The sequence below is a fragment of the Chlorocebus sabaeus genome, chromosome 14, assembly GCF_047675955.1.
Source record: "Chlorocebus sabaeus isolate Y175 chromosome 14, mChlSab1.0.hap1, whole genome shotgun sequence".
Taxonomy (NCBI): Eukaryota; Metazoa; Chordata; class Mammalia; order Primates; family Cercopithecidae; genus Chlorocebus; species Chlorocebus sabaeus.
The window spans coordinates 2,245,278-2,271,925 of NC_132917.1; the positions used below are offsets into that span (position 1 = coordinate 2,245,278).

The 26,648-nt window shown below is 43.7% G+C and overlaps 1 protein-coding gene across 22 annotated transcripts in view; it reads right to left on the reverse strand.

Annotated features, from left to right (window-relative positions):
- Positions 1-26,648, reverse strand: part of MYT1L (myelin transcription factor 1 like) — a 529,284-nt gene that overhangs the window by 483,554 nt on the left and 19,082 nt on the right. The window contains exon 1 of one of the 22 annotated variants that reach the window (XM_073022738.1): positions 12,053-13,406. The exons of the other annotated variants lie outside the window; for them this stretch is intronic. The gene's annotated coding sequence lies outside the window, so the exon portion shown is untranslated. Of the gene's footprint in view, positions 1-12,052; positions 13,407-26,648 lie in introns of those variants that run through there. 22 annotated transcript variants of the gene reach the window in all.

The following is a 26,648-nucleotide window of genomic DNA, read 5'->3' on the forward strand; positions in this document are numbered from 1 at the left end:
TCAAGCGATTCTCCTACCTCAGTCTCTCGAGTAGCTGGGACTACGGGCATGGGCCAGCACACCCCGCTAATTTTTTGTATTTTAGTGGAGATGGGGTTTCACCATGTGCCATGTTGGCCAGGGGCCAGGGTGGTCTTGATCTTCTGACCTCATAATCTGCCCACCTCAGCCTCCCAAAGTACTAGGATTACAGGCAACAGCCACCACACCCGGCCAAATTTGTACTTCTTTTAAAATAAAGGTCTGTCCTTTAATAAAAATGAAACAACAAAGTCAGTTGTGTGAAACTTGAGAGAGTTCCTAAGTCTCAGTCCTCCCTACAAAGAGTCCTAACCCAGGGAGATGAGCTGGAGGTGAGCTCCAGGCCCAAAAGGCTGCTTGTCAGGCAGTGATTGAAGTTGCAAGAGAAGGTTCTGGACTTAGGGGTGCACCGCGAATTGCATTATGGCAACGTATGCAAATTCAATAAGGACCTCAAACACAGCTTACCTATCTAAGGCCATATCAGGACTAATGCCACAATGAAAAACAATAGGTGTTTAAAAAATAGAAGTAAAGAACCATGCGCAGACCAGGAAGTTTCCCGTATTTCCTATTTTCTAGGTTCACATGGAAAACTGGGGTGGTGGAAGAAAAGGACAATAATTCCTTTGGTACATTAATTCAACTTTTTCTACCCACTAACCATATTCATTCCAATTTTAGCAGTTCTGTGGGAGGAAAAATGAAACATGAAATTCTTCTATACTTTCAACTTTGCATATTTCTTTACCTCTACCTGGAATGCCCTCCCCTTTCTGGGTCTTCCCAATCCTGCCTAGAAGCCATACTTTCTGTTTTGTGACACGTTCCTGATGAGAGAGGAGCAGGGATCTTCATGGTAAGAGCAGCACACGTGTCAACCACTCCCATTACTGACTATCTAGCTGAGAAGCTACACGCTAGGTCAGACGCTGCAGGTTCAGTATCTCTCTTAATCCTCAAAGTTGGCATTATTATTTCCCTGCACGTGGGTTCAAGATGCTGCCTAACTCCTGGAGACACAGAGCTGGAGCCTGCCTAGCAGGGGTTCAAAACCAGCTCTTCCCAACTCAAGGGTGCTTTCTGCTGCTCCAGGCTGACCTCCAGTTTCTTAGGCCCTCCAGTACTCCAATTCTTTGTTCTTTCTTCATTCTCCTTCTTCTTCTTCTTTTTTTTTTAAGACGGACTCTCACTCTGTCACCCAGGCTGGAGTGCAGTGGCGTGATATCATCTCACTGCAACCTCTGCCTCCCAGATTCGAGTGATACTCCTGCCTCAGCCTCATGAGTAGCTGGGACTACAGGCACATGCCACCACATCCGGCTAATTTTTGTATTTTTAGTAGAGATGGGGTTTCACCATGTTGGTCAGGCTGGTCTCGAACTCCTGACCTCGTGATCCACCCGCCTCGACCTCTCAAAGTGCTGGGATTACAGGTGTGGGATTACTGTGCCTGGCCTGTTCTTCATTCTTCTAAAAGGAAACATTTAGCATTTGTGACATGCTTTGGCTCACACACAGAAACTTTCTCTTTTGCAGATGGAATTGATGACTCTCCCAGGACAATGTCATTCATTACTAAAATGTGGAGAGCATCTTAGATCATTTAAAATCAAATGAAATATATGTACGCTTTTAAAAGAAGTAATGCAGATATCAAGTTTCCAATGATTTCTAACAAATTGAAAAAAATAAAACATAGAACCCATTAGAAAACTTTTATGAGAATGTCTGGTCTTGGGATTTTACTTTACGACTGAAAATGACGATAAATTTAGTTTCTACTCGGGTTAAAGTGTGCTTGCCGATTGTGAGTCAAGAATAAATGGTCTAATGGGTTTAAGTGGCCCCACATAGTTTGCTACGCTTGGGCACAGCAGGAGAGATCATCTGTGGCCAAGAGTGCCAGCAACACATCTACCTAAAGTGCCAGGCATTGGCTTTGGAGAACTACGCCAGGCCATGGCAGGCTTCCCTCCCCACGCACCTGCACTTGGAAGGCCACCTGCAGAAGGCGGGAAGGGTGCGCAAAATCCCGAAGGCAGGGAGTGGAAGAGACTTAGTGTCAAAGCAATGTCACTAAGTTCTATTTCCCATTCTGTTATCATCACCTAAGAGAGGGAGACACAGATACACACACACACACACATACACACACACACATAGATTTCATCTAAAATTGCCATTGCTTTGAGGCCGAGGTGGGCGGATCACCTGAGGTTGGGAGTTTGAGACCAGCCTGACCAACATGGAGAAACCCCGTCTCTGCTAAAAATGGAAAATTAGCCAGGCGTGGTGGTGATGCCTGTAATCCCAGATACTCCGGATGCTGAGGCAGGAGAATCACTTGAATCTGGGAGGCAGAGGTTGCAGTGAGCGGAGATTGTGCCTTTGCACTCCAACCTGGGCAACAAGAGCGAAACTCCATCTAAAAAAAAGAAGAAGAGAAACAAAAAAACAAAAAAAAATCCTTTTTAAAAATTCAGATAATCCTCAAGTAGCTTATAAGACTTTAGGTATTAAATTTTTAAGTGTTGAAAAAACTGACTGTACAAAGTTATTTAACGTCAGGACCATCATCTTTTTAACATTTTGTTAAGCATCACCAGCATTCTGGTGCAAAATTCTGGACGTAAGACCTGTTCAAATACTTCAAAGTAAGTGATTTACAGAAAATTAACTAGCATGAGTCAGTCCCAGTCTTTTTAAAAAAATAAATCATTGAAAAAATATAAATACTGTGTTTACTGAAGATGGGAAAGTGGCAATTTCAGGAGCACAGAGTGACTTTCTCATTTGTAAAATGAGGATAATGGATTAGATCATCTTTAAGAGTCTCCTTTTGACCTCTGAAATCCAGCTTTATTTCTCAGTAAGAGCTGGGTCTTTTAAATTCATATGGATATTCTAGTTAATTAATAGTTATTTCACATAGTCTTTTAGATAAAGTTGTAGTTATTTCTGTGTGGATATCACCACATTTTTGGCAGAAGACAAGCACTCGCCTTTCTGTGGAAATTGTAATAGCAATGAAACTCAAACTCTATTAAGCCTGACTAACTCTACAGCTCATTCTGAAATTTGGAATTTAACCTACTGGAGATTTAAATAGAGTAATAGCTAAACACAAGGGCTGACATTAAGAACTCTCTGGTGGGGTACATAGATCATTCTAGAATATTTACTTGTCCCCTTTTTTGGCTTCTTCAAACAGACATCAGATTTATCCCTAGATAGATCATCTGGTCTCATTTGCTGACACCCTATAGTTCATTTCTAGAGATAGGGAAGATATATTTTTAATGACCTAAACATACAGACTATGTGCTAAGTACTAAATATGAATTGTCATTTAATTCTCACGACCAGGTAGATACATGACAACATCAGTTTCACAGATCACAGAAATGAGGCCCTGGGAAGGTACGTCACTAGCCTAACATCACCTAGTTTGTCAATAGTAGGGTTTGATTGGAATCCTGACCATCTAATTTCTCAGCAAGCACTCTCAAATACCACACTCAAACCTCAATGCAATTAAAATGAACTTTTTAAAAATTAGACCATCATATGCCTAGACAGAGCAAAGTATTGGGAAGAATTGGGCGAAGTGTTTCTCATTATCTGGGTCCTCCACACCCATGAGAAGAGCAGGGCATGCACCAGCCTTGTGTGCAGTTTACCTGGAAATGTGCCATAAATGTAAAATACACACAAGATTTGATCACAGCATGGAAACAATATAAAACGTCTCATTAATAATTATGTATGAATTGCTTGTTGATATTATAATATTTAGGTTAGATAGCTATATTATTAAAATTAATTCCATCTGGTTCTTTAAATTATGTTTAACATTTACTGGACAATGTAATATCACATATGTAATTCTTCCACTTGCATTATATTGATACTAGACAGTGCTGATCTAGACTATCAGTTATCAGGTTAATTTTACAATGAGTTACACTTTGGATTTTTATCAGACTAGAGCCACACACACAGGTTCAGCTTGAACACCTCCTTGCTAGAGAACAATAGAACTCATTCAGTTCAGTCTCAGGAATGCCAGGCTTATATTCTTCGATAGCATCTTAACTCAAAGCTACTTAATAATAAAAGTTATTTTCTCCAAGATAATTATCGTTTTAAAAATGTTCTACCCTTCAATATAAGCCACAGGCTTGCATATTAAGTAGCTTTTCTCCAGGCTTCTGTGGCTCATGATGTTAGCGGTAGGTCAAGATTCCTTATCACCAAACAGAGCCCATGATGACACTTGTCTGGGCAGACAGAAATTTCCGCTGATGGCAGAGTAAGACTGAAGACCACAGAGGGTGATGCCTGTCTCTTAACCCTGAGAAAATCCCAATAGGTGGCCCTGTCTGGCTAAGGTGGGACTATCCTCTGTTAATCACACTGCCATATACTTTGAAGCTTTATTGCATGTTGGCCAAAAAGCTTTATTTAAATGCACTCAAGCTTACTTATTTACAATTTTTAGGCTTTTACTATTTTACCCCATACTTCAAGCATGGTAGTAGTATAGTGGTTCATACTCTTAATTAAAAACAATTTTTAATTAGCTGATTATCATTTTTTTGGGCCTGTCTAGTTTCATATAGTGAGCTAATTTTTACAAATACCTTATAGAAAAGTTGGGCTTACATAAAAAAATCTGCAAATATGTAAGCATAGAGCAACAGCCTATGATAACAATAATGGAAACACATAACAACCTGCCAATTGCTGTGTTAACTTGAACAGTCTTCCTTCCATAAGACTGAAATAAGAAGAGCCCTTGTACCACTGCTTGATGTTCTGCAAACAAATGTAACTCCCCCTCACTGGTACCACCCATGGAATAAAAACAGGCTAAGTGGAATAGAACCAAAATCCTCTCTAAATGGGGTAAGTGCATGACTGATACTTCAAAGCATTTGATATCTGAGACATTAGGTGAGTTTCTTAGTATTGTCTGAAGAGATTATTTTAAGTGATTTAGATGTGGATCCAGTTAATAGCCACAGTCAAAAATCCCCAAACTCCAGCTCACCTGTGTCACGGTATAAACAGGGCTTCACTTCAGCCCTGACAGCAAGGGCAGGTTCCCGGGAGGCAGATCCCAGGAGGTGGAGGAAGGAGAGGAGTGTGTGTTGAGAGGAAATGTGCTCCCTGGGGAAGACCTCCCCATAGCAGGGCTGGGATCCCCAGTGGGAGTCAGAGTATTTACGTTCTGACACTGGCCTTGGCAACTCGGCATCACAACGCTGCCACACGAGCTCATGATGTCAGCCACACAGCCACAAATTGCAGGACACGGGCAGAGAAGCCGTAGAGAAAGTCAGAATTTCTAGTTTCACATCTAGAACCTTGTCTTGGAACTGTGCTCTGTATATCTGAGGGCCCTATGGTCACCCCCAGCCTCTGATGGAGCAAGTGTTTATCTGCAAGGAGAGGGAGGTGGAAAAGGCCCAGAGCCCTGGCTTCCACTTCCATCTCAGGAGTGAGGCCTTTGTCTGCTTTCGTTTTTAAAAAGGTTCTTTATTCGTGCAAGTCTGAAGTCGCTCGGTGACCTCATCTCGAAGGCTAGGGTGCTGTGTGCTTTATCACATGCTATGTAATAGCAAGAACATGTTATACTCGTGCAGTTTGTATAATTAAAGGACTTACATTTTAAGGAAACACAACACTGGTGTGGGCATAAAGATAACAATGAAGAGAGTCATTAAAACTTAATTGCTCATCACATGTGCCAGCCAAGTGGAAGAACTACAGGCTAAAATGACAGCATTTTGTTAGTGTCCATACTCCCAGTCCACACACACCCACATGCTCTGACATAGAGGCAGGAAAAGAACATGGTTTAAAGATGCGGTTCCTGGACCTGGTTGCATATTCCAGTTACCTGGGGCCTCTGAAAAAGCACTGACCCCTGCCTGCAGACAGTGATCCAATGGGTCCGGGGTGAGGCTCAGGCATCAGTAGTTTTTTGAAGGCCCCCTGGTCATCCTGATATGCAGCCAGGGCTGAGAAACACTGGCTCAAAAGAAATGCCCAGAACTAGCAAAAGAATGTCCAGATTTAAATTACTATTCTGCTAGTTCTTAGCTGTATGAACTTCACAGCACAACCACTTCCTCCATTAGACAAAGAGGAAAAAGATAAAACATTGACAACACCAGCCCACTTGCCTTCTAGGGCCGTTATAAAAATCAATTGAGATTATGTAAGGAGAAGGCTAGGCAAAAAATGAAACTCAGTACAAATTATGCTTTTACTTCAGGAAGAACCCAGAGCCACATGAAACTCTCCTAGGCTGAGAACCCTGAGACAAGGCACAGAAGAAGGGTAAGAAGCGAGAATGATGAAAAAAATCAGAAAAAAAGGGTTGTGATTCTGGGTTTTAGCTACAAGGCCACGGTGCAGCCTTCCTGCCTCCCGACTATAAAATCAGTGATTTGTGATTTGAGCTTAAATCTCTTTATGATATAAAATGAACATGTTCTGGGTTCAGGACAATTATCTAGATAAGCCCATGATTTTACAGGTTGGAGCTGGAACTGAAGCCCCATGCCCATGACTTCAGAAGATTTAATCTACAGGCATTTACTCCCCGCGGAAATGGAAGAGGTGACTCTTGGGGATGGGAGGCAGGAGACTGACCAACAGGAAAGTGTTCCGGTCTTTGTCCTGAGGAAGCTCATCACACAAACTGGAAGGTGAAAATCAAAAGCGGCATATTTGCTAACGGGACAAACAAGAGGAAGCTGCTCTGTTCTGAGGAGACGGGTGCGTGACGGGTTCTGAGTCCCAGTGCCCCGGCCTGTGTGCAAGGTCGGGTTCTGCGCCGCGGAGGCTGGGTGCCATTGCAGGTGGACAGCAGCCTTCATTGCCACGTGCAGCCGCCGAGCCAGCCTGGCTCCCCGACCCATGCACCCTGTGCCCCCAGGCACCAGCTCTTGCACTAGAAGAGCCCACATGACCAGGTCTGAAAAGAATCTAAAAGTCACTGTCTCACAGAGTATTTGATAATTTTTAGTATTTCTATTCGCAGCCTGGCTTTCTCCGGAGCATCTCACGAGATGTGAGAGTGTGATTCTAAGAGTGCAGAGAAGGGCTCGATAGCCCGCAGGTGCAGGGTGGGGCGGGTGGCTGTGCCCCGGGCTGAAAGGAGCGGGTGGGGCTGCCCATCCAGGGCACTGGTCTCTGAGCCCGAGCCTCAGCTGTGTGGGCTCTGCTTCCCTCTGTTGGTGTGCAGTGGGAAGGAATCTTCCCAGGCAAAAGGGGCAGCGAGCAGGGCAGGTAGAAGCTCTGCTGTCCTCAGATGTGAGAATTCCTGCAGAGTGACTGGGGGCAGGTGCAGGGGCCTGCAGCTCTGGGGACAGTGGCTTAGGAAAGACTGAAGGCTGCGCTGCACAGCCTCTCCTGAAGCTGAGTCAGTGCTGCTCAGGCTGGCCTGCTGCCTCCTTGGTTTGGGATAGCAATTCTACTCCCAAACCTTACATGAAAACAAACCTGAAACTGGAGAAAAGGTCCTTGCGAAATGCACAAAAGACGTAACGCTTGGCTATGGAAAGAAAGGTTGGGAAAATCCCCCACTTTGATTTCCTTTGCTATCTTTTATTTTCTTGTGGATGTAAGGACTCCATGTTGCCCTCAGCAGTGACACGGTTTCTGGACAGGACACTGCAAACCCAGAGGCGGTTCGCCAGCACACGGTTACAGCCTCCCAAACCTGTCGGGGCTCAGCTTGGGGCCCTGCCGGGACAGGCGCACAGACACAGCCGTCTGTGTGGCCCTCATGGTCCCAGCCTCGCGAAGCCACACTCTTAGAATCACACAGAGAGCAAAGTGTATGTTTGTAAATTTAAAACAGACAAAGTGGTTCTACATCCCGACATCACAAGCAAGTTTGCTTCCAGGAAATCAGACGTATTGGATAAATTGTATCTGACAAACTATTCTCCCTAATTTATTTTAACCCCAAGACTGTACACAGAGCAATCAGAAAGACATTTGGGATAAGGAGAGTGGGATAGGAGAGGAACGGATCTGTGGAAATCGGTGAGATAGGGAACCAGGGCACGCTCTTTTCCCTGAAACACACTCTGCAAAAGAACATTTTCCTCTGTCTTGCATGTTTCTGTTTCATTTGCAAATTCTGCTTACAGAGTAAATCTGAAGTCATAGAGGCAGGATCAAGAAAATAGAGGCTCTAGATTTAGGGCCAAGACAGCCACCCCAGAGGCATCCGGAGCTGGAGGATCCCAACTTAGCAGCTCCAGGAGCCAGAGGATCCCAGCTTAGTGGCTTCGGGAGGTGAAGCCTCAAAAGCGCCATTGACATCAGGTGCCACTGGCCTCATGGGGCATTTACTATGGCAGCTGTGTCCGTCTTTTCTGTAATCCAAAGGGCTGAGGAATAAGAAAAAGAACAAGAACAGCACCAAGGAGGGAAAGAAAATGCCTGTGTGTTCTTAGGGGAGCCTGCCAAGTGCACTAAGGAAAAAGGAAGGGTGAGGGTTGCAGAGCTCTGTCCCCAGCACCCAGGTACTGCAGATAGAGAGAGGACTTCATTCCCCATTCCCCCCCAGACTGTGCTCCTGTGAGGACAGAGCACCCTCAGTTAGAGGCAGGTCTGCAGGAGCAGGGCGTGGAGGGTGACGGTGAGCACTGCTCCTACACAGGTGGAGCTGGGCTTCCTTCGGAGCTAAGAAGGTGGAGCTTAGAAGGACGAAGGCTTCCAGGTGAGGGGCCTGAGGGGGTCCCCGGGAAACAAAACACACCCTCAAGGAAGTAGTAACTGGTATAAGATGGTGTGTCTGTGTCCCTTAGGTGTGCAGGGCCAAAGCTTCCGCCTGAGGCTGCCCTGGCCCTTCCGGGAAGCATCTGCCCCTCGGCCTGGGGCAGGAGGTGGACACCAACCCCTAGGCACAAGACCGGCCCCCTCCCTCCTTCCGGCTCCTCTGGAGTCAGACGGTTTTGAAAATGCACAAAGCAGAAGGAAAGATGTGGGACGAGATCCTTGGAGGGAACTCAGGCTTGTTCATGCCCAGTTCCAAGAATGCCAGCCTGCTCCGTGCTTGGCATGCCTCTGAGGGACGCTTCTGGATCACATCGGCCATGGGAAGGCAACGGTCACCAGCATGGGGGGCAGGACAGGGCCCCCCGCTTTCAGTGTAATTGGATGGTCATGCTTTAAAAAGTAGTGGCATGAATACAGAGAACAGTAAAGAGGAAGAGGGGAAAAAAAAAAACAATCTGGGTTCTATAAGATATCTTCTTCTGTCAGTGGAAAATACTAAATTATAGTGACAGCTTAGACCCTGAGGAATGAGGAAGATGAGAACGGCCGAGAGACAAGCATGGTTGGGCACAGGTGACGGTGAGTGACTCACGGGTGGTGCCCCAGTCACTTGACTAGACTTAGAAAGCAACTGGCCATCCGAGGGGAGCCCTGTGGTAAGGGGAGCCCCTGGCATCCTCTCAGCTTATGCCAGGCCCCCAGCACAACAAAAGCCTGGTTGTCCTTGTTGCATATCTTAGGATGGTTTCAATTTAGAAAGAATGGGGGAAGAGAGTTGGCAGGGACTGAGATCAGATGAATTTTGACTTGAGCTCAGCACAGCATCACCCAGAAGCCGCGTCTGATGCCCATGCCTGATGCAGTTCATCTGAGGCCAGGCAGCCCAGCAAGGCTCAGCTGAAGCCACTGAACACACGCTGGAGACTGCATTGCCATTCGAGACGTGAACGGAAGGAGGAAAGAAAAGGGAGACGGCGAAGTCGAAATTACCTCATTCTACACGAGACCAAAACCAAGTTAAATCTGCTTCACTTTCTGCCTGTTCTTTTCACTGGGGAGGCTGAGGGTATCTAAGTCACATGTCACTAGGAATAAACATTCAGCCCATTAATACTCAAGTGTCATCTGATGCTCATTTTACTGTTTATCTTGTAGCAGAAATCAATTAAGTATCTGTTGAAATCAATAGTGTGTGCAAAGCCTTGGGCAGGGTAGTGCAGAAGACATTATATTACATTATATTATACAATAGTCCCTGTCCTCAAGAAGCTAACATTCCGGACAGAGAAGCATTCGGTGTGCATAAATGAGATCAACAACGTGCACTTAAAAGTGATGTTCTTTTTTTTTAGGTGATGATCTCCCCTTCAATCTAGGTATTCAGGCAGAGACCGGATCAGCAGGTGAACACCAGGAAAGATTTCCGGAGAATCCCTGAATTAGGAGAGATGCTGGATGGTGTGAAATCTATGATCCGTCTTTTCCTGATCACAGTCTGTGATACTAAAGCATGCTGAGGCTTCGAAGCAGATGTGATAGGAGCTCAGGAAAGAGGAAGCTGAGACAGAGGAGCCAGGAGCAGAGCTCTGAAGCCCGAGTATGATCTGGTGGGAAGAGATGGATGAGGAAGGGCATTCCAGGCAGAGGAAACTGGTCTCATGCTGCACTGAAGCCAGGGACACGGGACAAGGGCAATACACCAGGAACAAGAGGTCTCCTGAGAACCATTTCCTCTGCTGGGAGCTGTCCACTCAGTAAACTCTATGCTGTGAGGCCACAGAGCCAGACAGCTTCTTCTGCCACCCAGCTGTTGCAAGAGATTCTCCCAGAGCATCAGCGCTTTGCATTATGGGGGACGGAAAACCAACCCAAAGGCAATGTGGAGAGCGTGGCGGCGGGGTAGGGGAGGGCGCAGAGGAGGTGCAGAGAGAGACAGGGACAGGGACAGAGAGAGAGACGGAGGACACAGACAGAGAGAGAGGGGACGGGAGGTAGCAGAGAGAGATAGACAGAGGGAGAGAGGCAGAGGAATAAAGGCAGAGAAAGAGAGAGAATAAAAAAGCTAGAGAGAGAGAGGTTGGGGAGGGGGGGAGGAGAGAGAGGCAGAGAAAGAGAGAGAATAATAAAGCCAGAGAGAGAGAGAGATTCCAAAGGCTGGCAACCCAAATACATACAATCAAGCAACTCAAAAGCAGAGTTACATTTTAAAAACTCAGCAGGATAAATATAGAAAATATAGACAATTTTATTCTATTTTTCAAGGAGGTGTCTATAAACCAAGCCAGAGCCAGTCAAATGGAAGCCCTGGGTGGTTGAGAAGCTTTGCTATAAAAGTCACCTGAGGTGCAGCTAAACTTCCTCCTGTCACTGCTCCTGAAACAAAAGCTATTTAAGAGGCAAGAGGAAAGAGTGCCTTTTAAAACAAGTGGAAGAAGAAATTGATTCCAAAGAGGCTGATTCTCTATTAAACAATGCTTGGCCTTCTTGGTAAAGGGTCACTAGTCCCATTTAGATCATTTTTTTTTAACAGAAAAAAAGTGATTCACAGTGACAACTATTTCCATTTTGAAGGTTTTCTTTTTATTCAATAAATAAACATAAACAGAAGCTTTGTAATTAGTATCCATCTTCGTATTTCAGCAGTGGAGCAGATGTTTTGTTTTTTTTCTAGAAATGCTGTCTGGCTAATGTCATTAACTCCTGGAGAAGACAGAGGGGGAGTGAGAGTGAGAAAGGGGTGTGTGGGACTCTGTCCGTGGTACCTCGGGGTTAGTGGGGACACAGGGAGGAGAGACACTTCAGGAAAGGGTGCTGCCTCCTGCTGCCTCAGGGCACCATGCATCCCTCTAGTGAAGAGAAGCTGGTGGGCGGCCTTGGCCTGGAGACACCACACAGCACGCTGCGTCAGGAGCGAGCCTTGCCTCTTTGTGGCAGGTCATCACCTGGCCTCACTGGTGTGTGCAGGGCTGGCCAGCACCCCAGAGGCTCCTCATGGCAACGCCCCCGGTGCACAGAAAACAAATGATACTCGCTTTAGTCCCAGGGCAGTGCCAACAGCAGCTGGGCCAACACCTCCTTCCCAGGTGTCTCTGCAGGAAGCTGGAGGACCCTTCAGGGCCAATTGGAACCACCTGCAACGTCCCTGCTTCAAGGGCGGGCCAGTAACAACGCAAGTATCAGGGGACTTCCCATCTTAGTGACGCAGAACGCACACAACCCTTACCCATGGCTCCGCTGAGTCTCTGCTTCCAAGGCTTCTCAGTGAAGTCGTGACCGTTGGAGGTTTTGAAAATGATTTCTGATCTGAGTCGTTTCTTCCTGCTCAGCTCAAGTAGGAAGCATCATGAAATTGCATTTGAACATTCCTAACCACAGGATGGCATGACGGGGGACCGTGTGTGGGGCAGAAGTTCAAGTGGATGGGACACCTGCACAGGCGCGTAAGCCAGGCCCATCCCAGGCCCACCAGGAGGAGGCCCTGGGGTTAGTGCTTCGAAATTCGGCAGAAATCTGCTATTACCAGTACACAAGATTCCCACCAAATACTTGCTATTCTGCAGATGGATCATGGAGTTCATACTTATTTCCCCCCAGAGACAGGTTTTAATATTCCTACCATTCCAGTGCTTCACGCCTCTCTCCACTCTCCCCTTGGCCGTGCCAACAGCTGCATGTGCCACTCATGATGCTCAAAGGCATTCACTCCAGAAGGTTCCAGGGACTGCTCAAGGAAGAACAAATGTGTCCTTTCTACAGCACGAAGCATTGCCCTCCTCCTTCTGCTCTCCCAAGGAGGGAAGACGGCCAGGAAAGTAAAGGGAATGTCTTTGGGAGCCATCTGAGGAAAGAAACAGGGGCTCCAAATTTTGGTAAAGCAAAACCACTCTGCTCTCTCCCTCTCCGCCACAAAAAGGGATATTGAGGATGCCTGTGCCCTTCATTCTCGCTCACATCCGCTTCATTCTCTGCCTCCACGCCACTTAGTTACGCAACAAGGACCCGAGAAGAAAGCCAGCTTCACAGCTGGGGTTAATTCTAGCAGGAAACTAGGAGAAGCAAACATCCACAAAACATCCTTAACTTGCTCACCCCCTAGTGCCCTAACGAAGCTCGGCTGTGAGGACCAGTTTGTTCTCTGATTAAGCCTGGCTTTTAATTTGGGGCTGAAATAAACACAGAAACACTTGATTTGCCAACCACTGGCACGAACACATTTCCCAGGAGCCTCAATCACGGGCCTCTGAGGACCACATACGTGGGAGATTCTGGGAGGATTTGGACCTGATACTCAGGATCATATCCTTTCTGAAGAGACACGATAGAAAAACAAAAACTTAAACAGTGAAAACTTATGTGATAAGCAAGGCGATGAGAAACCATTCAATGAAGCCTCAAGTCTGAACACCCTTCTGGCGTGGATCTGTCAGCGAAATATTCCAGCACGAGGAATGTTTTCGTTTAACAAATGGCTTTACAATAATAATCTACCAGATGCCACAACAGCACAAACTTTTACAAATTTTCATTCAAAGGGAACTTTTCTCTGGTAACATAAACACGTAATGTGACAAATAATACCTTGAAAAACAGATAACTGAGATTCTGTTATCCACATGCACACACCTGAGTTCTGGGAGGAGTAAAATAGGATGATCTGTGTTCAGGGAAGCATGAGCTTCCACAAGTCCCTGTGCCATCAGCAGCCTCCTGGTCCCAGTGTCAAGAAGCACAAGACACTGCATGTTCTCGTGGGAGGTGACAGCCTCACTGAAGTTAGCCAGGGCTGCCACATGGCCTGCAGTGCGCGGGAACAGTCCTCTCACTCTCTCCACGGTAACTCTGTGTTTGTTTATTTTATTATTATTATTTTTTTGAGACGGAGTCTTGCTGTGTCCCCAGGCTGGAGTGCAGTGGCACGATCTCGGCTCACTGCAACCTCTGCCTCCCAGGTTCAAGTGATTCGCCTGCCTCAGCTTCCCGAGTAGCTGGGATTACAGGCACCTGCCACCATGCCTGGCTAATTTTTTGTATTTTTAGTAGAGATGGAGTTTCACCATGTTAGCCAGGATGGTCTCGATCTCCTGACCTCATGATCCAACCGCCTCAGCCTCCCAAAGTGCTGGGATTACAGGTGTGAGCCACTGTGCCCGGCCAACTCTGTGTCTATTAAACAGGGGCATGACTTGTTCATGAAAGCAAAAGGCTTGGGTTCCTCTCCAGGGGCTTGGCACTAAGAATTTCTCTAAGATGGAGCACCCATCAATGTGTGGAGATCCTGACTCTACCTGACAGCAGCCTGGGCCATGATCTCCCCCAGATGCATCGTGGCCCATGTGAGCCGCCAGCAGGGACCCGTGTCAGAGGCCACTGGAGAGCCCCATGGATGCCTGTGGACTGGCAAGCCAGTACTCCAGTTTGAACTGCTGTGGGCAGGAGGCCATGGTTGTGACTAGGAAGCCTGAGTGTGCACCAGTCAGTTCAGGATGGTGATGTGTGCGGGCAGGGGTGGGAGTTGGGGTTCGTGTTTAGAAAGGAAGGTTTGCTCCTTCACTCAAGATACGCAACTAGAGGATGCTGCCATTCTTACAGTCTTTCTAGTGAAATTGCAAGTATTCAGGACATTGCAAACCTTGAGCATCTGAACTATTAATCCCGTGTTTTTCTTCAGCTCTGCTTAGTGCTGACTGATCCATCCTTAAAAATGACAGAGAGACTCTTACTTACAAAGGAGAGGAGAGTTTCATCCAAAATGATTTTTTAAAACATCCAGTCCCATTACAAACTTTTTCCATGTCATCATAATCTTTCACTTGTCAGATTCCCAAATCTTACTTTGGCACTAGATCATTTTCCACCAGCCTGCTGATGTCTTGTGTCCTTTTAATTAACTTTAAAGCAAAGGAAAAAACATCAATACTGTTTGGTGTATCAATGACTTAGAAGTCATTCCCAAGCTGTTTAACCTGGCCTCAAGTCCACATATTATTGTGAAACACTAGAATGGAGTAGTAAGGCTTTATATCAGGAAAACACAAAACAAGATTCCATCAACACATAAACTCAAAATTCTTCTGTGAAAATGTGTCTTCTTTGTGCCTAATGATGACTTATACGTTACTGGAAGTAAAACTGATGCGTTTCAACCTGAAGACATTCAAATAAGTATGTGTTTATGAAAACACATGTAATTGGATATATGTGAGTAGAGACATTTGACTTCTGATTACCTCTGGAGTTCCTTTTACTTACTATGGAGAAGATCGCAAGCTCATGTAACCTGAATAACTCTAATCTCTTTGTTTCCTTAAAAACGGAGGAAGAAAAGCAGTATAGTCTTTCTAATGCTCAGCTTTCAGGCTTTTATAATCAGTTTTAGGTGACTCACAATTGTTCACAAACTGATCCTATCAAAGTCCAACAAAATGTGAACATTGTGAGAATCTGTCTCTTTACATCTCATTAGTGTGGGGCACACATTTCTTGAGGTAATTTACATAGTCACATTCTCCCAGCTTGAACAATACTCCATAAATGAAGCACAGTTTTCCAAATGATAATAGTAACACTGAAGTATTGTTTTTCTCAGCAACGTGATGCTTTAAAAGAACTTTGTCCCGTGTGCATTTTGAGTCGTCTAACCTCTGGCAGCATGGCGGGAAGGGGAAGTGGAGGTTCTCAAATCCATGCGATTAATCTTAGTGGATTCATAGAGTTGGCTGTGAAAGCTTTCTTTGATTCACACACTCACAGAGCTGCCTGGAGCTGGGCATCTCTCTTCCCATCTTAGTGGTCATCCGAGCAGGGACCCAGAAGGCCGTGTGCCCGTCTTCTACTCCACCAGGAAAACTAAGTCCTGAATTTTGCTGTGCCATAAAACGCCGTCTCTCCTGCAGGAGCGACTGGTCACAGCAAGCACACTTGGCTGTGCCCCGTTCTCTGTTCCAGTCCTCAGCAGACAACATGGAAGCCTACATTTATATTAGTCCAACGAGTGTTCTGTAAACCCACACCTTTTGTTTGGTGCCAGCCTCGCACTTTTCTCTTTGCCCTGTGAAGCTTAGTGTTTTACCCTCCCCTGCCTTCTCTCTTTCCTTTGTTTCCAAGACTCTCCCTGCCTCTGTCTCTGTCTTTTTTCCTGTCTCTGTGTTTCATTTCCTCTCTATATAAGAAAACTTTATTTGAAACAGACATGGTGAAAACTCTCTTTGCTCTCCTATATACCCCAGTTCACGTACGTAGGTGGACACATTCATTTTTTCATCACTTTATTAGAAAGCATTCAACTCACCTTTTTCAGCCTTACTAAGTATCAGGCACTGCCGTCGGCATTTCATTATAAGAGAAAATAAAGCAAAAATGGAAGGATTGGTCAATATAGTCATTCTAAAAGTTTTCTTTAATTAAAAATTTAAATATGGGCCTGGCACAATGGCTCATGCTTGTAGTCCTAGCACTTTGGGAGGCTGAGGCAGTAGGATCACTTGAGGCCAGGAGTTTGAGACCAGCCTGGGCATTATAGTGAGACCCCATCTCTACAAAAAAATTTAAAAAGTTAGCCAGGTATGATGGCACCTGCCTGTAGTCCCAGCTACTCAGGAAGCTGAGGCTGATTGCTTGAGCCCAGGAGATCAAGGCTGCAGTGAGCTACGATTGCATCACTGCACTCCAGCCTGAGCAACAGAGACCCTGTCTGTCTAAAAGAGAAAAAGAAGAAAATTTAAATATGGAAATATCATAGAGATTCACTACTGTGCCCAAATATTAAGTTCATGTGAATTTGATGAAACATAACATTTTAGCTATATAATATGTGTCAGGCACTAAGTTAGAGCTTGTTGATACAACTATAAAGAAAGCATGATTCAGCCTCTATAGAGGAGGGCAGGCTCATCAATGGCCCTCTTTTTATTCCAAAATTTATATCCACAATGGGCTAACATTGCCATGATCAATTACCTTTAAAATGCATTAAAATAAGTCCACTTTACCACTGGCATAGAAAACACACACACACACAGAGAAAAAAATGAACTGATATCCATTATCTATCCATGATTTCCTCAAATGTGAAACATGGCAGAACATTGAAACAGACATTCATTCTGCAAACAGGTGCTCAAATTCTGGACTAAAATTTTAGTAGATAGATGAGTAATTATCTAACTTATTAGTCAGTGAGTGCTGTCTAAATATTCAGAAATTTTTGGACCAATCGATTTAAAAATGCACGCAGTGATCGTATGATTTTGGTTTCCTCCTTTATGTGAGTTTGTTCATCTATATAAGGTGAACTTTGAAAATGTGGGGCCACTTTTCCTTGGAAATGGTGAGGAGGAGGGGTTGCTATACTTCTATTTTTGCCAGATCTCAAGAAAAACTTGACTGAGATGTCAAATTGCAATGACTATGCCTGCCACTAAATATGCTGATATATGCACATTCCTGTGGCGGATGTCTGCTTACAATGAACAATGAGTTCTTTCCGTCCCTAGAAAGATAGACAGCTTTGTGTGCTCAAATGGCTGGGATCGAACAAAAAGTGGAAACCTGATCAAATTCTTGTAACTCTTAGAGAATTTAAATGGGTTCTTTTGTCTCATTTAAAACTTTGCTGAAACCCAAATTATTAATTAGATTGTAGACGTGGTAATATGCAATAATGGTTTGATGCGTGAACAAAGTCCTTGAGAGGGGCCAGTTGACTGTGGTAAGGAGTAGTACTTTTGTTACAGTGAAGAAGCAAAGGCACTTTTGGCTTTTAGTACTATTTGTGAATAGCTTTTGATCATAATCAACATTGAGTCCCTTTTGCATAAATTCTTGTATTTATTTTTAGTCATTCAATAAATTATTCAACTTACATTTACTCATCATCTACTGTTTGCCAGGGAGTAGTCAATCAGGCTCCATTTTTAATTCTAGGTTAAAAATGGGAAAACAACAATAAGAATAATAGTAGTCAAGATAGTAATAGTTTGCAGATACTCTCTCTGTTTCACAAACATTATCCTGTTGTATCCTGGCGATCGCCTTGATCAACATAATGTTCAGCTTCACAGGTGGAGATGCAATGTCCAGTATCAAAGGACTTGTTGAAAAAGCAGATAAGCTCAACTTTGAGTGGCTGTGGTCCCACAATATGCTCGGCTTGCCTGGCCAAGCCCTGCAAGTCTCGTCTTCCACGGGGGCACCTTTACTTCTTACTGAGGCCATGCCCCCTTCTTCCTTTATACCCCAAAGACACCCAGTGCCATTATCAGTACAGACCAGGAGTCAGCCAATTCCTACCAACTGATGCTTATTTTCCAAACAGTGTACAAAGACAATGTAGTCAAAACGTCTTAAAATCACATGTCACTGTTTGGTACAGAGTCTCCCTGCTCTCTTAATCAGGCTTGGGTCAGAATGAGGGATCCGGTCATTAGGGCTGAGATGTATTTTAGCAGCAGGAGTGCACTTAGGCAGTGTATGGACTGTGTTCTGGCAGTTCTCAACAGGCCCCTCTGTACGGCGCACACATCCTAGAGGACACCACGTTAAGAACAATTCATTTACCCATAGAAACCAAGAGGAGACATTTAACACCAAACAAACCAAAGGCCGGGTGGAGGGAAGAAGCTTGTCTGAAAACGACCACAGTTCATAGTAGTGTTAGTAATAGAAACCATCGCCAAGGATAGCCACCTTCCTTCTCAGAGAACAACGTATGTAACGCGACATTCAAGGAAGAATCCTTCCCCGAGTTCTGCTGCCCACATTGAAAAACATCGAGCAACAAGTCACATCAAAGTGTCCTGACTTAACCACAGTTGTCCCAACTGTGGGCAGTTGTCAGCAATCCCACGGTTTCTGTTTTATATTTCTCATTAGAAGTGTTTCTTGAAGACCCCTTTATTCCAGAACAAATATTTGAATGAGGATTATGTGGAAACAAGAAACAAAAAAGACACTGAAAAATAAAGTGAGACGCTATAGCTGTACAGGATTTAACAAAATATTAACAAAATGCACTATTTAAATTCCAAATCTGTCAAAAATTAAACAAATATCTACGGATCACCAGAAAAATCCATATGGTGGAAGGTAACACACTTAACTCATGATATACATTTTCCAGGGGATACAGTCTGGTGGTGGGTAGAAAAGTAATACACTCATTAGCAAGTAGCCTGAAAAGTTATGCGACTATGTTAGGTAAGTGAGTGGTGTAGGTAAGACTGGCTATTGGGATAAGAAGAGGCAGACCTCGAAAGGATAGGTAGGGCTTAGTAGGGGAAGAGTAACATCAGCTGGACTCTGAAGTGAGGACGATGACTTAAACCTCTCTGTATAGTCCACACCAAGTGTCTTGTCTGTGCTAATGATCCTTGTCATCCTCTTCATTTTTATTCAATAATAAGCACTAGGTAACTTTTCTTTTCTTCCTTAATCTTTTAATCCTTTTTAGCTTGCTCCTGCTGAAGTTTCAGGGAGCAGGTTGCTGCTCTGTGTCTGTATCACTGGAAGTCTAATAGCCTTGGAAATACATATTCTGCAACTCAAGCCCAGTCATAGGCAACACACAAATGAATGGCCATGGCTGCTTCAGAAAAACTTTACAAAAACAGGGAGTGGTCTGGATTTGGCATACAGACCGTAGTTTGCCAACCCTGGAAAATCCATCTCGCTAAAGTATTTATATGGGTACCCTCTAGTGCAGATACTGAAAGAGCAGGCATGGCATTAGGAAGAAACAATCACTAAGAATGAACTGTCCTGTGGGTGCCACTAGCCACATGGGCTTTTGAGCCCTGGAATGTGGTCAGTTTGAGTTGAGATGTGCTTTCAGTGTACAATACATACTTGGATTTGAAGTTCGCATAAAAGTGTAAGATATTTCACTAAAATTATTCTGTACTGTTTATATATTAAAATGATCATTATTTACTATATTGGGCTAACTAAAACATTTTTTAAGTTTATTTCCGTGATACTGGGAATTTGGACTTGCATTGGAGATCAGGTAAAATTGATTATGAAGGTTGCACACTTATGTTACAAATCTTTGCAGAGCCTGTATAACTCATCACAACTGAAGAGAAGCCCAGGCATTTAATATAAAGGATACTACAAATTCCAGGTAAAAACTTCAGGCAGTGCATGTAAAGAACATTTCACAGTGGAATACATTGGACCAAGGTGATTATATTCATTCCTACAGTTGATGGCTGAAATGTATCCCCTGAACCAACACTTGGTTTAAAATACACAGAAATGAAGTGCAACATCTAAGTATCTGTTTTCCCTAAAATAGTTAACTCAGCTTAGCCATAATGTATTAAATACTAAAGTAACTTTTAGTTTTAAAATTATCATTAAATAGGGAGGATTCCTTATTACCTCAGAAGCAGGCACTTCACTGAGACTGCCCTGCTACGAAGATCACTGTTGCGGAAGGAACTAGCAAAAATCTTGTATTAGTCCATTCTCACACTGCTCTAAAGAACTCCCTGAGACTGCGTAATTTATAAAGAAAAGAGGTTTAATTGAACCACAGTTCCACAGGCTGTACAGGATGCATGACTGGGGAGGGCTCGAGAAACTTACTATCATGGTGGAAGAGTGAAGGGGAAGCAGGTACATCTTCACATGGTGGAAGGAGAGAGAGAGAAGGGTGAAGTGCTGCCCACTTTCAAAAAACCAGATCTCATGAGAACTCACTTACAATAACAGCAAGCGAGAGACTGCCCCCATGATCCAATCACCTCCCTCTCCAACACTGAGGATTCCAATTCAACATGAGAGTTGGGTGGGGACACAGAGCCCAACCATTTCAGATACCAAGTGGCTGCCTATTTCTGGACAGTGGCGTCTTCGGGAGCCAGTGTTCATCTGTCCCACTTAACGTCAAGGACCCTTTCATTTTAAAATCTGAATGATGACATTTCTGATCCTGGAACAGGAGCAAGGTCAAAGGCTTCTTTCTCTGCCATGAACCCAAGTGTGAAGACTCCTGGAATTTTGTGCCTGGACTCTTTTCCTTATCCCAGGTTTTGCCTTGGTAGGAGAAAGTATTGAGAAAAAGGAAGACTTCCTCTCCAGTATTTCAGTTCAACTTCCACTCTCATCATTAACATTGATTGCTGTGAGTAAAGCTGCCGGAGTTTGCGTTTTCAAGAGTCCTTCTCAGTTGTTTGAACTCAAGAGGCAGATACACAACTATTTATTTTTTAAGTGGTATCAAATTGTCCAAAGGAAATAGAATGAGACAGAACACACTTAAGTAGATAAAGTAAAATGCTGTGTGTAGAAGCCAAAGGTTTTCAAATAGGAGTCTGGACGTCTGGCTCCTGGAATCTTTATTCCACACCATTGTCACAGTAAGTCTCCCAGAAATGCAGCAAAACAGCTGGTCACATGCATTCATGTGTCCTAAGTGCCTTGGGAATATCTTTCCATGCAATGCAACATGCCTATTTCCAAATATCGAGGCACCCTACATAACACAAACCAAAGAGAGGTGATCACCACTTTCAGAAGAGGTAACCTCACTGTGAATCAGAAGGCCTGGAAATCCCAGGACAGAAGGTCCCTCAAATGATGGTGCTCTGGTCACAGCAACAGCACTAAAGAGAGTTCCACATTCAATCTTGACCCCATTCTCTCTTCACACCAACAAAGATTTACTGAGAACCAACTATGTCCAACATTTCTGACAGGAACATACATCTATGAAGAACAGTGTTTCACAGCATCATAGGGTAGGTTACATCATTATATAAATAGCTATCAATGCAAGGTAGACAATGATAAGGATCATAAAAGTATACCTTGCTAAAGTTCAAAAGGAAAGGGCTAGAATTCACCTGGAAGGAACAGACAGGGCTATGTGGAAAAGTGGCATTTTAACCAGACTTTGAAGAGTGAATAGGGTGTGTTTGCATAGACACCAGAGAAAGACATTACAGAAGTAATAGTGTGAGTCATCTAAGCACAGACAATGAATAGTGTTTGGCCCAGTCCTCACTGCAATATTTGAAATAGATGAGCATAATGCAGGGATAGAAAGCATACTTGAGAATGGGCGGGGAGTTACCTCAAAGAGTGGGGTAAGGTGTTGGGTTTATTTCTGTATGAAATAGAAAGACTCTGGTATTGTTTGAGCAGAAAAATGCCAAAGCTGTATTTTGCAATAATTGATCTGAAAACAGAATGTAGAATTCATTTGTAAGAGTGTGGGTGACAGTGGGGGTGTGTGGCGTGATGGCTACTATTAAAAGTCCAGAACGAAGATAATGACAGGCTACTCTAAAGTAATGATGGAAGAAATGGCAGGGATAAAACATTTGGGAGGACAATTTTAGAGATAGAATTGGCAGGAAGTAGCCGCTGATTGGCTGCCAGACTAATTATCCCAAAGAAGAGCTCTGACCTTGCCATTCAACTATACAAAAACCTTCAGTAATTTCACATTATTGAGAGAACAAAGTCATAAACTTATCTCATAGAGACTATTGTAAGTATGACACTCATGATCTCCATGACCTACACTTCAGTACACTCTACCTATACTCCACCTATGCTTCAGGATACTGTTATCTATACTCCACCCATGTTTCAGTACACTCTATCTATACCTTACCTACGCTTCAGTATACTCTCTCTATACTCCACCTATGCTTCAGTATACTCTATCTATACTCCACCCATGTTTCAGTACACTCTATCTATACTTCACTTATATTTTATATATGCTTCAGTACACTCTACCTATACTCCACCTACGCTTCAGTACACTCTACCTATACTCCACCTACACTTCGGTATACTACCTATACTCCACCTATGCCTCAGTATACTCTATATTCCACCTACGCTTCATCTACACTTCAGTACACTCTACCTATACTCCACCTACACTTCAGTATATTCTACCTATACTTTACCTACACTTCAGCACATTCTACCCATACTCCATCTACACTTCACTATAATCCATCTATACTTCACCTACACTTCAGTACCCCCTACCCATACCTTCAGTACATTGTATCCCTACTTCACCTACACTTTACTATTTTCTACCTATACTCCACCTATACTTCAGTACATTTGGCCTATACCCCACCTACACTTCAGCAAACTCTATCTATACTCTACCTGTGCTTCAGGATACTCTACCTGTACCCCACCTATACTTAAGTACATTCTATCCATACTCCACCTACACTTTAGTGTATTCTACCTATACTCCATCTAGACTTCAGTGCACTCTACCTATACTACCCCTGTCCTTCAGTACATTCTATGTAGACCTCACCTACACATTACTTTTCTCTACCTGTACTCCATCTACACTTCAGTGTATTCTACTCATACGCTACCCACTTCAATATACTCTAACCATACTCTGCCTACACTTCAGCATACTCTATCCATACTCCACCTGCACTTCAGTACATTCTATGCCACCTAAACTTTACTGTTCTCTATCTATACTCCATCCACACTTCAGTATACTCTACCTATACTCCACCTACACTTCAGTATACTCTACCATCTACACTCCACCTACACTCTGGTATACTCTACCCATACTCTGCCTGCACTTCAGTACATTCTACTCCACCTAAACTTTACTGTTCTCTATCTATACTCCATCTACACTTCAGTATACTCTACCTATACTCCACCTACACTTCGGTATATTCCATCTATACTCTATCTACACTTCAGTATACTCTATCTATACTCCATCTGCACTTCAGTATACTCTGTCTGTACTCCACCTACACTTTAGTATACCCTATCTATGCTCCATCTGCACTTCGGTATACTCTACATAGACTACGCCTACACTTTACTGTTCTCTACCTATACTCCATCTACACTTTAGTACACTCTACTCATACTCCACTTACCCTTCATTAAACTCTACCTATACTCCACCTACACTTCAGTATACTTTATCTATACTCCACCTACACTTCAGTGTACTCTATCATCTACATTCCACCTACATTTTGGTATACTCTACCCATACTCCACTGCACTTCAGTATATTCTACTTCACCTAAACTTTACTCTTCTCTACCTATACTCCATCTACACTTCAGTATACTCTATCTATACTCTACATACACTTCAGTATACTGTCTATACTCCACCCAAACTTTAGTGTACCCTATCTATGCTCCACCTGCACTTCAGCATGCTCTACACAGACTCCACCTATGCTTTACTGTTCTCTACCTATACTCCACCTACACTTTAGTACACTCTACCCATACTTCACTTACACTTCAGTATACTCTATCTATACTCCACCTACACATTGGTATACTGTACCCATACTCCACTCACACTTCAGTATACTCTATACTTCACGGGCACATTGGTACACTCTACATAGACTCCACCTACACTTTTCTGTTCTCTACCTATACTCCACTTACACTTTAGTACAGTCTATACTCCACTTACACTTCAGTATATCTATACTCCACCTATACTTCAGTATACTTTATCTATACTCCATCTACACTTCAGTATGCTTTATCTCTACTCCACCTACACTTCAGTATACTCTATCTATATTCCACCTACACATTGGTATACTGTACCCATACTCCACTCACACTTCAGTATACTCTATCTGTACTTCACCAGCACGTTGGTCCACTCTACATAGACTCCACCTACACTTTTCTGTTCTCTACCTATACTCCATTTACACTTTAGTACACTCTATCTATTCTCCACTTACACTTCAGTATGCTTTATCTCTACTCCACCTACACTTCAGTATACTCTATCTATACTTCACCTATACATTGGTATACTGTACTCGTATTCCAGTTACACTTCAGTATACTCTGCCTATACTTCACTGGCACATCAGAACACTCTATGTAGACTCCACCTACACTTTTCTGCTCTCTATCTATACTTCACTTACACTTTAGTACACTGTATCTATACTCCACTTGCACTTCAGTATACTCTATCTAAACTCCACCTACACTTCAGTATACTTTATCTATACTCCACCTACGCTTCAGTACACTATACTACTCTCTACTACTTCTCTATTGATGCTCTGTTGTCTCATCAAAAACTTCCTCTAAATCATTCCCTAGAGAAGCCATGTGTATTATCTTCTATGGGCTTTTGTACTGTAATTAGCTTCTAGAACCCTACGTTTTCTTCAAAGATTATTTTAAACAATACCTTTTATATGTTATCCCCACTCCAGCCTGGCTTGACATTGTGTCTCCCTCCTTTCAGAAAATTTTAACACTTAACTTATATTTACCACTTCTATCAAAGTCCAAGCCATTATATAGTTATCTGTAAATTTGTCTTTCCTTCCCTGTTGGTCTATAAAATATCTGAGACCCATGGGCAGTTGTGACTCATTTTCTTATAACCCTTAGCATCTAACAAGGTGAAGAATTGATTGAAAAAATAAATGAAAGAAAAATTCTATAAATATCTTTAAGCAGAAAGAGGGCTCGCAACAACATTCGTTTATCCAACTATCCAACCAGATAAAATATAAAACAAAGAAACAAATAGAAAAATGAAGAAATATTCCGCTTCAGGGATCTGTGACTGCATTTCCCCAACTGGGTCAACCCTGAAGTGCTGGCATTTGATCCTATACCTCTCCCCCATACCCCAAGGTCCCAGCTGTTGCTTGTGGTCCCTCCAGACCCCAGATCTGAACACAGCCAAGGATTTGATTTCAAAACTATAAATGACATGTGAGAAACTTAAGGGTTTGATAACCAAGACCACATAAGAGTCAGAAAAGGAGGCTGATGTCAAATCCGAGCTGACAATGCATGAGAATGAAGACACGAACCATGTTGTACCTTCCTCCAGACCAAATCACACAGATATGTGTGTCCAACCTGGATATTCTATGCTGATGTATCTAGACAAGAACGCGGCTGAGTGGCCCGGATCAGGCTACTGCCCTGCCTTATCTAATAAACATTCTTCGGTTCTCCTTATCTAACTTGGAAAGAGATCACGAGATGTGATATGCACAATAATGTTGGTCTCAGATGGGTATATAAGCTGAGAGCCCTGGAGCTGCCTTCCTGTTATTAAATGAAGCACCGTATACTGCGATCTGAAGAATGAGAATGATCTCCTCTGTCACACGACTTTGGGGGGCACCATTCAGGTTGGCATCGTGAACAGGAGTGTTGTGCATGCTTGGAGAGAACGGCGGGCCTCCCCCCATCTCTCTTCTCAAGCTACAGCTGGCTCTTGGACAGATGTACATTACTGCCAGATAGGGGAGCAAGAACAAATAGGGAAGCATGCGAGGCCTCTGTTTCCACCCACTCCAGGCCCTTGTTTTACCCCAAAACCTTGTATATTTGGCCTACGGTGACTTGAGTCAGTCACTTCAGCTGTCTGGAACATAAATGAGGTAGTGTGCTTCAATGTATTAACAAGTTATGCACAAACAGTTTGGGATTCCAATACATTTCTTTGCCACATTTAGGTCCTCCACCTACCTCACAGAGTGCAAATGAATCATAACACTCAATGACAAGTACTGTAGGTCATATTGTGTGTGCAGCAATGCTGCTGTGGGGGAAACAAGCCTAGATTTGTGGGTGACAGTGAGGAGAGACTGCAGTTGTAGACTTTACACAGCACCTCTAGCTACTGGGGTTTGGAAAGGGGACTTGCGGAAAGGAGAACCAAGTCGCCTGTGTCACGCTCCTCATGCTCCCTTGGCCACCCCTCTGCATTCTGTTCCACTTATGTTTGGTACCAGACTGTTCACCTCCCTTCCCAGTGTCTCTATCTTTGGCTTC